We start from the raw sequence: 1,181 nt of genomic DNA, 5'->3' as shown, positions 1-1,181 counted from the left end.
TGCGTAGGATCCTACGGTCTTGGCGTGCATCCGTGCGTCGCTGCGGTCCGGTCCCAGGTCGACGGGCACGTGCACCTTCCGCCGACCACTGGCGACAACATCGATGTACTGTGGAGACCTCACGCCCCACGTGTTGAGCAATTCGGCGGTACGTCCACCCGGCCTCCCGCATGCCCACTATACGCCCTCGCTCAAAGTCCGTCAACTGCACATACGGTTCACGTCCACGCTGTCGCGGCATGCTACCAGTGTTAAAGACTGCGATGGAGCTCCGTATGCCACGGCAAACTGGCTGACACTGACGGCGGCGGTGCACAAATGCTGCGCAGCTAGCGCCATTCGACGGCCAACACCGCGGTTCCTGGCGTGTCCGCTGTGCCGTGCGTGTGATCATTGCTTGTACAGCCCTCTCGCAGTGTCCGGAGCAAGTATGGTGGGTCTGACACACCGGTGTCAATGTGTTCTTTTTTCCATTTCCAGGAGTGTATTTGTGTTACAGGTTTCTTGTGATTTCGATGATTTTCAGGCGACTCGAAAATAAATTTTCCTGAGGTGTCTCCAGCTGCGACGCTTTTGTTTACTGTTCTCTATACAGTTCTCTTGTCGACACGTGCTTCTGCAGTTCATTCTTGAGTTTTCAAAATGTCAAAAATTGAAGTATCGTTTTCAGATTCACATTTGAAGAAATTACAAATGCGGGACCTCCCCGACCCCTTGTGAAGCATGTGCATCTACCTGTACATCTACACGACTACTCTGTAATTCACGATTAAGTGCCTGCCAGAGCGTTCATAGAACCATCTTCAACCTATTTCTCTACCGTTCCCCTCTCGGAACAATGCACAGGAAACAAGAACCCTTTAATCTTTCCGTGCGAGGTATAATTTCTCTTATTTTATTATGATGATCATTCCTCCCTATGTAGGTGGGTGCCAATAAAGTATTTTCACACTCTGAGGAGAAAGCTGGTGACTGAAATTTCATGAGAAAATCCTGCGATAACGAAAAACTTCGTTCTTTTGATGATTGCCAGCCCAGTTGCCGAATCAAATCCGTGGCAGTTACTCCTCTGCTTCACGAAAATACGAAATGAGCTGTCCTTCCATGAGCTTTTTCGATCAGTCCTATTTGCAGTGGATCTCACACTTGACAGCAATACTCCAGAAGAGGACGGAAAAGCG

This window comes from Schistocerca nitens, chromosome 1 (assembly GCF_023898315.1).
Source record: "Schistocerca nitens isolate TAMUIC-IGC-003100 chromosome 1, iqSchNite1.1, whole genome shotgun sequence".
Classification (NCBI taxonomy): domain Eukaryota; kingdom Metazoa; phylum Arthropoda; class Insecta; order Orthoptera; family Acrididae; genus Schistocerca; species Schistocerca nitens.
Note: the sequence above shows the minus strand (reverse complement) of the source record.